This window comes from Molossus molossus, unplaced genomic scaffold (genome assembly GCF_014108415.1).
Source record: "Molossus molossus isolate mMolMol1 unplaced genomic scaffold, mMolMol1.p scaffold_m16_p_21, whole genome shotgun sequence".
Classification (NCBI taxonomy): Eukaryota; Metazoa; Chordata; class Mammalia; order Chiroptera; family Molossidae; genus Molossus; species Molossus molossus.
In genome coordinates, this window is record NW_023425357.1 from 43,865,277 (window position 1) to 43,877,291 (window position 12,015).

A 12,015-nucleotide genomic window follows, 5' to 3' on the forward strand; every position below is an offset into this window, starting at 1 on the left:
GTCTCAGCCTCTGCACAGTGTAAATGGGCAGGGAGGACTTCTGAGCTGAGACCTGACAGCTACAAAACAAAGGGGTGTTGGGTGGAGGTGGGTGGGGCGGGAGAGATGTTTCCGGCACCATCTAGGGCGATATATGCAAGGGTCCAGAGATGGAAGCCAGCAAGATGTGTGGAGAAGTTACTCCTGTCTAAGAAAGGTAGAGGCAGGGTGAAGAGACAGGCCTGGGGGTCAGCAGGGACCAGTTTGAGGAGGAAAGTTATGGACTGAAAGGGTCAGCAACAATCTGCCTGTGAGGGCCTTGGAGGTCATGTTATGAGTCTGGTCTTTATCTTAAAAATCGAAAAAGCCTCTGCAGCTTGGATCTTAGTGGTTTTAAAACCAGCACAGACTTGTCTGGCAGGCCTGTGCTACTGGTCCGCCAGCAATCGGTCTGAAGAAGCCCCTAGGGAGGGACTTAGTCTTGCAGGAGGGAGCTGGGCCCATCAGCCTGACCCAGGGTGAAGCCTTGGCTTTTGGGGAGGGTGAGTGCGAGGCCAGTGGGGAAGGGGGTTGCCTCTTGGCCGGCCCCTTTTGGTTTATGTCCACGGCCTCTGGGGTGTCAGAGAGCCAAGTTGGAGAGGCCAGAGCTGGGAGTGAAATGGAAAAAGTTGTCTCACTAAAGCAGGGCTTGCAAACCCGTGGCCTGTGGGCTAAATCCAGCCTGAACAGCATTTTGAAACTTGGGAGACTTCATGTAAAAATCTGACTTTCTGGCTTTATTTTAGAAATTCCCAAAGCTCTAGCAACCCTGGGTACCAATTTCCACATGGCAACAATTAAGTAAAGTTAAATAACGGCTGCTCCCTTTAGATGAGGCAAGTACTTTGGTTTGCCACAGTCCCCACCATTCTCTATTGCCTCACATGTGACTCGCTCGGCTCAGTTTTACTCATTTACATCACTTGCCCCTGTGGACAAAAAAGGGGCCACATACTAAACTTGACAGTTCAGGGGAGGCCTGTATGGCCTTACAAACTCAGAGACCAAAAGTAAACACATAGGATGGTCTGAACATAAAGATTCCTAACTAAATATGGGTCATGGTGGGTAGCCACATCCTAGGCCTGTATCTTTACTGACAAGGCTCAATCTTGACCTTTTTCCTACTGTCCTTTTGCCTCTAAGACAACATGACTTTCAGTATGTCAGAGTCATCCCCCTTTCCAGACCCCTCGGGGCACATCTGCCAGAGCATGAGACCACAGAACCCTCCTTGTCAGCTCGTCCCCGAATACCATCTCTCTGTGCTGTAAATGCTCATTGTTAACTCTCCTGCACCCATCAATGTAAAGAAGCGTGTGTCTCTCCATTTTACTTTTTATCCAGTCCCAGAGGTTTCCCCCTTTGCTTTCTCCCGCCTCCCTAATCTACCACCAGTGGGTTTCACGTAACCCTCCTTACGTCTCCTCCTTTGATTCCAGTGCACAGAACAAGCTGCAAACTGCCGTTCTCCGGAGTATTTTCTCTAGTCATCGAGATTTTTCTCCCAGGTAATTGTCGTCAGTCTGGCTCAAATAAACTGTTACAAGGCATTTTCCTCGGCTAGACGTTTTTACCTTGACATTTACTTGGCATAGTGGGTAGGATTCCAAAGAAGCCCATCCAGGACCACCCTGTGGTCTGGGACATGGTGCTCCGTACCAGTAGGGGCCCACTGTGCCCCTCCTACCCCCCGACTTGCACCTAGTGAACTTGTGTGAGTTTTTCTTGTTTCCAGACCTTCCTGTTTTAAAGTGGGAGTCCTGACTTTATTTAAGCTGTTCCTAAAAAACATTCTGGGAGTGGCTCTAGAAGTTAAGGGTTGAGATAACTCAGGGATGGGAAAAAAAGTTTTAAATTTTGACTATTCAATTAGAAAATACTGCAAGTATGAACAAAACCTTTTGCTGGATAAATAGGAGTCTAAACTTATTTGTCTCTGAAGATAAGGGCTATTTACTCCCTTGAGTTCAATTCTTAGGTGACTACGAACCTATGTGGAAGTGTTTGAGGTCATCCCTCAAAACAGGCAGGGCCCCATAGGAAATGTCAATACAACTGTAATTAGTTGGCTCACCCAGGGATACGCACGTAAAGGCTGGTTACCTAGTGCTCTGATTCTCACATTGCATTAGACACATCAGAGGGTTGGAGTGACTTAGGAAGTGATAGCCCCTTGAAGGTCAATCCAAAAGCATCACATTTCAACCGACTACACAGTAACCCTAGAAATTCGTTCAGACCCTGCAGATTTCAAATTAAAATTAACAAAGGAAATCGTGCCTCCAAGGCCCAAAAGTCCCAGCCCCCAGCCCCCAGGATACTCCTGCAGATGTATTCGTAGGGAGCCTTATTTGCAAGTACTTACAGAAATGGGAAGATTTAACTAGAAATGATAACTTAAGATGCCCTAAACAGAGTTCTTTTGACACCTTTTTTTTTTTTACATGCACCATGGCAGGGTTGGGGTGGAGGGGGAAGCCAGCTTTAAAGTCAAACTGAATGAATGAGAGACTTATCTCAATTGGCAAGTAGAAACCTCTGAAACGAAGCACAGGGACTTTCTTCTCTCCAAGCAGTTAATAAGAAAATCTTAGAGGCTGCCTCGGGACTAAGCAAGGTTTTCCAGGCAGCTCAGCGCCAACATTCCATTTCCCCTCTCCAACTGCCCTGGCGTACCCTCTACTCTGATCGGCACCCCTTCACCCCTCCTCCCCTGCAGCTCCCCACGGACCTGGGGGACATTCAGAACAAAAGACCGCACCAGGCTAGACTAGGCAAAAACAAACCCCAAAAACAGAAATCCTGGCAGCTCCCTTTGGAGCGAAGCCCGTCTCTGGCAGAGGGGCATCAGCGACTGTATGCATTCCTTGGACTAGAACAGAAATAAGGAATCGAGCGATTTCCCAAACTCTTCCAGGACCCTGGCGGATTCGCAAAGGAAGCCGATTTAACTGTTAGAACATACGATCCTGGCTCTTCTGATCTGTTCCGGTAGGTACGCCTACTGCTTTCTGAGAGAAGAGAACAGAATGGACATGTGAGGTCCCTGGGAGCCTCCTGTAGCGAACCTTCTGCTTTACTTCTTGTAAAGCAGAGAGAGACAGACCAGGAAAATGCAGGGAATTAGCCTCCCAGCTTTACAAGCCGTACCTGAGCCTGCCCCCCCCCTGCCCCGAAAATGGATTGGACCGAGATAGCAATGAACCAGCACTTGATTTCTTTAAACTTTCAGGAAAAAAAAAAGTCTAATCAATACTGAAATGTGTCTCCAGTTTTAAATAATCCCTTACTAAATTCGGCATTTTTGGAAGGACTAGATGAAGAGTTTATAACTCTGATTAAACAACATAAATTAAACAGGCCAACCATGCAGATGTTTGAACTGCCAACTCTGGCTGAGCAACTAAACTGTTCAAGAGAGAAAAAGACAAAGTGGCCAAAATCATGAACTTACAGCTCCGGCAGAGTAGCCATCAGAGACCTTCCCGAAGTTCTCAGACACGGGCAAGAGGAGTCTGTGCTTACTGTACGAAGTCGGCTTGGAGAAATCTGAAATAGGATTTGTTGTTGTTGATCCTCACCTGAGGATATATTTCCATTGATTTTTTTTTTTTTTAAGATAAAGTGGATGGGAGGGAGGGAGAGAGAGAGAAACATGGATGTGAGAGAGACACTTCAATTGGTTGCCTCCCATGGGGTGGGGCATGAACCTGCGATGGAGGTATGTGCCCTTGGCGGGAATGGAAACGGAGACCCTTTGGTGCATGGGCCGACGCCCTAACCAAAGAGCCAGACCAGCCGGGGCTGAAATGGGTTTTAACAAAAGAAAAGAAACAGAAGCAAGCATAGGGCTACTCTGAGGACTGGGAGGGGGCATTTCCCCCTCTCCTTACTAACACTTAGGATAAATTAAAAATACCACCAAAGTGAAAAAGACTAAGGGTCTTGTAGATACTGGAGCAACTCCATCTGTTCTTTTTTAATCCTCACCCAAGGATATTTTTCCATTTATCTTCAGATAGAGTGGGAAGGAGGTAGGGAGAGAGAGAGAGAAACATCGACATGAGAGGGACACATCGACTGGTTGCCTCCCACTCAACCCTGACCAGGGCTGGGACGAACCGCACCCGAGGTATGTGCCCTTGACAGGAGTCAAACCCTGGACTCTTTGGTCCGAGGGCTGACGCTCTAACTGCTGAGCCAGACTGGCCAGGGCATGTTCTTAACCCGACTAAGGTGCCTTCTCCCTCAGGGTAAAGCTTCTGTACTGATGTCAAGGATATCTAATCAACCAAAACCTGGTTTAAACCACAACCTTTTCCCTTCCTACGAAGGAATGCTACAAGGCAACACATAATTTTACTACTCAAATCTCAATTTACCTGATAAGGTAAGACTTTCTTGAAACCAATGATGTCTACATATTCTTTTCCCAGAAGGGTGAAATGTATTTAGAACGAATGAATCTGATACTGAGTCCATTTTAAAGGAATCACCCTATGAGGAAACTGATCTCAAGACTGACTGAATGATACCGGATGTTCCCGTCCCAGTGGCCTTTGGGCCTTTTCCAGTAGATGTTGGCAAGATTGTCAGACACTTGATTAAACTAATGATTGATAATACTTTGCCTCTGCCTAATATTCACCAATATCTTTTAAGGCCTCATGTAGTCGCTGAAATCAAGCTTGTTATTCAAGATTACTTTATTATTTTATTATTATTATTATTATTACTATTATTTTTAAATCCTCACCCGAGGATATTTTTCCATAGATTTTTAGCTTGAGTGGAAGGGAGAGAGAGAGAGAGAGAGAAACACTGATGTGAGAGACACAGCAATTGGTTGCCTCCCACATGACCCCCACCAGGGTCGGGGATTAAACCTGCAACCCGGATACGTGCCCTTGACCAGAAATCGAACCCTCGACCCTTCTGTCTGCTGGCTGACGCTCTACCCGCTGAGCAAAAATGGCCAGGGCTATTCAAGATTACTTTAAAGGGGGCCTTATGATCCCATGCACGAGCCCCTGTAATTTTCTGTCCTTCCAGTAAAGAAACCCAATGGGAAAGAATGGAGATTTGTACAGGATCTCAGAGCTATAAATAATATATCTATTCCCAGATACCCTGTGGTTCCAAATCCACATACCCTATTATCAGCCACTCCTGTGCATGGCGATATTTTTCAGTGACAAATGTATGTGGTGCCTTGTTTAGCAGTCCTTAAACAACAACAACAAATATCCCTTTGCTTCGGCTTGGGAAGACTGGGAGTTTACTTGGACAGTAATGCCCGAGGAATAGACAAAGAATTCCACCAGTTTCAGATACTGAAGGCTGATTTGAATGATAGTGGATTTTCCAGAAATTTCATTCTAATCCAATATATAGGTGATTTACTTTAAAAACTTTTATTTTGGCATAGATTTTATTTGTTTTGATTTTTAAAAAATAGGCATTATCAAATCTATAGTTTTTAAAGAAAAGTAATATAAATGTTTTTGTCATTAAAATGTAGTTTTATGTGCTTAAAAATTATTTTTTAAGTATATATATTTTTTAATGTTGATGTCTGTTCCCCACTTTTCCTGCTTCGCCCCCCCACCAAGCTCCTACCCCCCACCCAGGTCTTTATCGCACTGTTGTCTGTGTCCGTGGCTATGCATACAGGTACATAAGTTCTTTGGTTCATCCCTTCCCATTCCCCAGCCTCCCCTCTGAGATCTGTCAGTCTGTTCCATGTATCCATACCTCTGGACCTAGTTTGTTTGTCAATTTATTTTGTTCATTAGATTCCACAAATAAGTGAGATCACGTGGTACTTGTCTTTCTCTGCCTGGCTTAGCATAATACTCTCCAGGTCCTCCATGTCGTCTCAAAGGGGGAGACCCTTCCTTCTTCCAGCCGCAAAGTACTCCATTGTGTAAGCGCCCCGCGGGCTTTTACCGCAGCGGGCCCAACGGACGCAGGGTCTCCCAGGCGCGCTGCGAGTCTCTTTACCCCGGTGACATGCCTCGCTTATCTCCTATCTAAAGATGGGTTACGAAGAACTCTGAAAGACTGAGAAAAATAATATCCTTTCCTTTCCTAAAAACAAACAAATAAAACACGGCTTGGAGGGTTCCCGGATCTCTCTAGATCCCGGCACAACCCGGTTCCGGTTGTTTCACGAGGGGCCCAGCCGCTGTCCGTCTTCGCACAATCAGATCGACCTGACCCAATTCAGTGGAACCAGAAGGCAAGCAAACTGACCAAGCTCTGGAGGCAGAATTAGCTAAAGCTCCCACTCGGGGACACACTACTTATAAACTTTCTTTTTATACATGAAAATACAAGCAATGCTTTAGGAGATGTTGCTGGAAAACCTGGAGATCATCAGAGACCTGCGGGATGTTCTAGTCAGCGATTAGACTCGGCAGCCGAAGGGCCCCTCCCTGCCCGGCGGCCTCTGCTCCCGCCACGTTCGGCAAACACACAGGAGACACAGGGATGGGCTCTCCTGTATCGGTGTGCCTCCTTCTGTTGACTCCCCACTGAATTCTCATCACACTCAACACTTCCGTCAGCCGACTGGCTTCTTGTGAAGTACTTCGTCCTGCTGTAACAGTCAGCTCAGCCACTTGGCTACTTTCTTTGCAAGACGGACACATGCACAGCTGTGCTCTGCTTGCTGACCACCTGCTTGTTCCTAGCGGTGGTGTACAGGAACTCCTGCCGATCACGCTGACTCAGTGGGTTCCCAGATGCATCTTATCTGAAAGATGAACAGGGACGTCGCCGAGCTGGGACGTCCCTTCCACAGAGGACAGAATGGAGAGTTCTCATCCACCTGCAATAAGATCTGCCCAGCAAGCTGCATTAATGGCTCTAATTCAAGCTTGTCAACTGGCCAAAGATCATGCAGCCAGTATTTACACGGCAGTGTCTGTGTCTCTGGCACGTGTAGCTCGGGGCTTCAGAACGTTGTGGACGTTGAGGCTTCTGAGCTTCCTCGGGGCAGCCCGGGAAGAGTGGGAAGAGGTTGGACTTCTGAGGTGCCGCGCTGCAACCGCAACAATGGCAGGTACCCAAGTCCCAGGACAGGCTAAAGCTGCCACCATGGGAGCAAAAGATCATCTCGCTGACGCTGCAGCTAGAGAGGCAGGAGTGATAGACAGCAAACTACCCAGACTTGAGCATGCTCCCTGTGTCCCACTAAATCCATAAAGCCTCTCGGTTACACCTCCAGCAGGCAGCTAGAGAGGAAGAAAAGAGAAGACGGCAACAGAAAGGGAAAACCTTGACCCAGACAAATGGCTTGGGCCCCATCAGAAACCAGTCTTCCCTACAGGGGCCCGACGGCCTGTACTTCAACATGGACTGAGCTGCGCACGGGGTCCTGAAAAGATGATGGCACAGAGCGGACACTAGCTCGTACAGTGCGGAGCAGACGTCTGTCTGTCCCAAATAGAACCCTGCAAACTCACTGCACAGATCCCGAGGACATTCCCACTTCTTTTAGGTCCATTTGAGGTATGGTCACTGGATTTTATCCAAATGCCACCATCGCAAGGATACACATACGTGTTAGTTCTGATCTGTAGGTTTCCTCCCGGGTGCACATTCCCTTATAGGAGAGCCACAGCCTTAACGGTTGGTAAATTGTTATCAGAAAAACGAATTCCCAATTGGAGAGTTCCCTCTGAGTTACAGTGACCGAGGGACTCGTGTCTCTGAGCAGATAATGTAGCCCAAGCGTAATATCTGATCTCTTCTGTTTCACTGCTTATTATCCCTGTCCTCTGGGCTGGTGGAACGTAGAGATGGTACAATTAAAACTCAGCGGGGTGAATGTTCAGAAGCTTTGGTTGTCCCAGGATGAAAGCTCGCCCTTAGGGCCCCTCACCCCGAGACCCGCTTCTTCTGGTGAACAGAGTCTCCTCGTGAAGTAGTCACGGGTCACCCTGCACACCTGGATGAAGGGGCACCTGAACCAGCCTTCCTGAAAGGAGGGGTCCTGCATTATTATCAAGGACTTATTAACCAGCTTAGAGAAATCGATAGATTAGTAATGGATGGATTTCACAGTGTGTTCCCAGGAGATGAAGGATTACTTTGAAGAGCACAACTTACAACCGGGAGATCTTGATCATTGGAAAAGACACTCATTAAGGACTCTCCAACCTCATTGGAATGGACCTTAACAAGCATCACTAACTAATCCACGTGCAGCTAAACTGAATGGTGTTAATTTAGGATTCACACTTCTCATCAAAAGACAAAGAAGGTGCCGAACTGCAGATATCTGCCCCTCTCTGCCTATAGCAACATCAAAGACGCCTAAGAGTAAGATGCTGTCCACACCAGAGACAGCTATCCTAAGACACTGAAAAGGTCTGCATACCTACAAATGGGTGTTGAACCTAAAAAAGTCATTTGTTTGGTTGTCTTTACCTGTCTGCTAATAATATTAGCTATAATAATAGTTATATTTGATCTTTGGGCTTTTCTCAAAACTTGTTCTTAAATAACCCAACTATTAATGATTGCTGAAGGTGTACAACTTTTGTATTATTACTAATACTCTTCATATGGTTTCTTTTTTGAAATTTAAAAGAAATGTAATTACAGAGGGAAGGAAAGGGATGTGTGAGCATTTGGAAGAAGTTAAAAGAAAGTAGTTTGTCCTAATGAGTTGGTTATTTCTGAATGCGTAAAAAGAGACAAACTAAAGACAGGGGAAGTTGTAGATCAGTGGAAAAGAAATATTGGCAAAGGAATTTCACTGACAACCCGGTTATGGGCACGAGCTTACCGCCTAACCCACCAAGAACTGCCAGGCCTGTGAATGCAGATGGAGGGCGGCGTGGCTGTAGAAGTATGGCCCCTGACTGGTGCTGAGGCCCAGGACCCTTACTTGTGAAACACTCCTATCCTCTGGCCTCTGGACATTGATGGATGGTAGTTATAACCTATGCTGTTGTGTTCTTACAGCCTTGGCCCTGATTAAACCTTAAAGCTATAGTTCCCAGCTACACAGCTCACCGGAACCAGATGGATGATGAATGCAACTTCAGGGCTCCCAAAGGGAAATGGATGGGCCTTATTAAAGTGATAATAATAATAATAATAATAATATTACCAGTAAGTGGGAAACCATCTCAAGGCTGGATATGAAAACTGAAGAGGTATCTAATGTAGCCTTAAAAAATAAATGTTTTACTGTGTGCAAAATACAAAAACAGGAGACAGACAAAACTTGGGTCATGATAGCTGATAGGTTAGAAGTGATCCAGAGTGTTTTAGTTTCTCCGTGAAGGCCCGTAAGACCCGACTGCCTCCCGTTCACCTGCCTTTCCCTTTTGAGAAACACTTGGCCTTGACTTCCAGCCGAGAGTACAGTCTTGCCCCACCTGCAGTGGTTCATCATTCACCAAATCAGCGCTGACACTGAGGCTTCCTAGGGCCCGGCCGGTGTGGCTCAGTGGTTGAGCATTGGCCCAGGCACCAAGAGGTCGCCAGTTCGATTCCCGGTCAGGCAGGGCACATGCCCAGGTTGTGGGCCAAATCCCCGGTGGGGGGCATGCAGGAGGCAGCCAATGTTCTTTCTCATGGATGTTTCTCTCTCTCTTTTCCTCTCCCTCTAAAATCAATAGAAAAAAGAGAGATTCTTAAAAAAAAAAAAAAAGACTTCCTAGGAGGGAGCCTTCCTAGCACTGTGGGACCACCTTGTCCAACCAGAAGGTTGGTCCTCAATGCAGCCTTTGTTTGGCTTATGACCAAAGGGGGATGCTGTGGATGAAGACGGGGCTACATACTAACCCTGACAAGCTCAGGGGAGGTCTTACACACCCAGACAGCTCAATAACCAACAGGATGATCTGAACTTTTAGCTACAAGCAAGAGTTGTGGTGGATAGTCACGTCCTGGCCTGTAGCTGCCTTGACAAAGGTCAGTCTTTATCTTAGGTGAGCGTATCCATTGTCCTTTTGCATGGAAGACAACATACCTTTGAAATGTCAGAGTCATCTCTTTCCCCAGACCCCTCAGGGCACCACCGCCACCACCGAAGCACAAAACCACAGACCCTATCATTACCTTGTTGCCCGAATTCCATCTCCACCTGCCGTAAATGTTCACGGTCATCCGTCCCGAACCCACCAATGTAAAGAAGTATGTGTGCCTCTCCTTTACTTTTACTCAGTCCCAGAGGTTTTCCCCTTTGCTACCTCCCGCCTCCCTAATCTACCGCAGTGGGGTTCGTATCTGGCTCACGCCGCCTCCTTTGATTCTGACGTATAAAATAAGCTAAACTGTCATTCTCCGGAGCATTTTCTCAACCCGCTGAGACTTTGCTTCCTGGCAATTGTCATTTGTTTAGCTCAGATAAACTCTTACAAGACTTTTCACAGGCTGGGTTGTCTTTCATGAACAGCCCATTTGAAATTTAACCTTTTCTTAAAAGTCTTTGTAAGATGTTGGGACTAAAACAATCAATTAATGAATTAAACAAAATTTAATTAATTGATTAATGAATTTCGGGACTTTTGCTGGAGGTATTTGGGATGCAGATTAAATTCTCAGCTGTAGATAAAGTTGATGTGATACAAGGGTTGAAGGTGACTGCTGAAGGTGACCTCAAGGACAGAGGCTTCCTGAGGGAAACAACACCAGAGAGAGCAGACCTGGTGACCTGAGCTCCAGCTGGCTGAGTGCCTGGATCCAGCCATGCCTGCAGCCAGATAGCCCTGAGCTGTTTACTTCTTGAGCCAGTGCATCCCCCGCCTCCTAACTTCATGCTTTGTGTTTTTCTTCTTTTCTTTTTTAATTTTTCAGTGACAGTTGACCCACAATATTATATGAGTTTCAGGTGTACAACATAGTGGTTAGGCATTTATATAATTCACAAAGAGACCCCTGATGAGTCTAGTACCTATCTGATACCATATATAGTTATTATAATATTATTGACTATATTCCCTATGCTGTGCTTGATGTCCCATGATTATTTTTATAACTGGAAATTTCTGCTTTTTAATCCCTCTCACTTTGTTTTTATTTTGCTTAAGTCTGTTTGTGTTGAGTTTCTGTTGCTTGCAGCCCGAGGGTCCTGACCGATTTGGTGAAAGACTTAGCTGAGAAACCAGGGCCAGTCAGACCTGGTGCCTGAGGTCGTGGTCCTCCCACATTCCGTGTCTGCCTCTTGGTCCCAGGGACATCTGAGAAGCACTCTCCAGGGCACGAGTGTGCCAGCACACACGCCCTAGCAGGGCAGAGGCAGGACCTTCTCCGGGGCCAGGGAATCCCAGCAATCTTTGGGTTTCTTGCCGGGACCCCACTTCAGGCCCAGGCTTGTGAATTTTAGGCTCAGAGGCCCAGCAGGCCTGGCTACTCTCTGCTTAAGACCCCTCCCTGACATCAGCCAACTCTTAGAATGAACCCCACTTCCTTGCCGTGGCCAGCAGACCTTTCGTGACTGCGCTGCCTTGTCCATAGCGGTCAGGAGCCCAGGGGGAGCAGATGGCCCAGCAGGATGAGGATAATTCCAGGAGAGCTTATGACAAAGGGATTAACCCCAAACCTGTGGGTGAGGTGCAAGGGGAGTCACCCAGTGGTGCAGGCACCCGGGTCAGAAGCTCCAGAACTTTGACCATCACAGGCGCAGAGGGTTGACGGGAGAGGGCAGGCACAGGAACTCAAGAGAAGGGAGAACTGCGCAGAGCAGGTGTCTTACATGAAGCAGCCAGCCCAAGAGATTGCCCTGGGAGGGATCCAGGAATAAATGCCCTCCCTCTAATCCCTCGTCGGGCTCCCCCAGGCCAAAGCCAGTGTGCTGGAGCTGGGCGGTGCCATTTGAGGGAGAGGGAGGTGAAGCACCGTGGTGTTCTGTTGAAGCAGGTGGTGTGGTGAACATTCCCATTTTCTAGTTGAGGAAACCAGGGCAGAGAGGAGGACTTGCTCAAGATCATACACCCTGCATCAGCAGCAGGCCCCCCCTTGGGGCTCTCTGAC